The sequence below is a fragment of the Plasmopara halstedii genome (assembly GCF_900000015.1).
Source record: "Plasmopara halstedii genome assembly, contig: Scaffold_444, whole genome shotgun sequence".
Classification (NCBI taxonomy): Eukaryota; Oomycota; class Peronosporomycetes; order Peronosporales; family Peronosporaceae; genus Plasmopara; species Plasmopara halstedii.
Window position 1 is genome coordinate 335,851 of NW_020187364.1, and position 332 is coordinate 336,182.

The following is a 332-nucleotide window of genomic DNA, read 5'->3' on the forward strand; positions in this document are numbered from 1 at the left end:
CATTATCCAATCCCCTAAAAACGGATGCGGAATGGTGTTGGAACCCCGAACATCTGGAGGCTTTTGACGGGGTCAAAGACAGCCTCCTGCATGCACCAATACTGGCTTTGCCAGAACCTGATCGTCCTTTCAGCGTCGTCTGTGACGCTTCGGACTTTGCCATCGTTTGTGCGCTGCTGCAAGTAGACGCCGAGGGGTGAGATCGAATGTTTGCGTTCGAATCTCGACAGCTCAAAGCTACAGAAAAGTTTATGACAAGGAGCTACTTGCGATAAAGTATGCACTTGTCAAGTTCAGGGTCCACCTGCTCGGCTTCAAGCCGTTTGTGATCT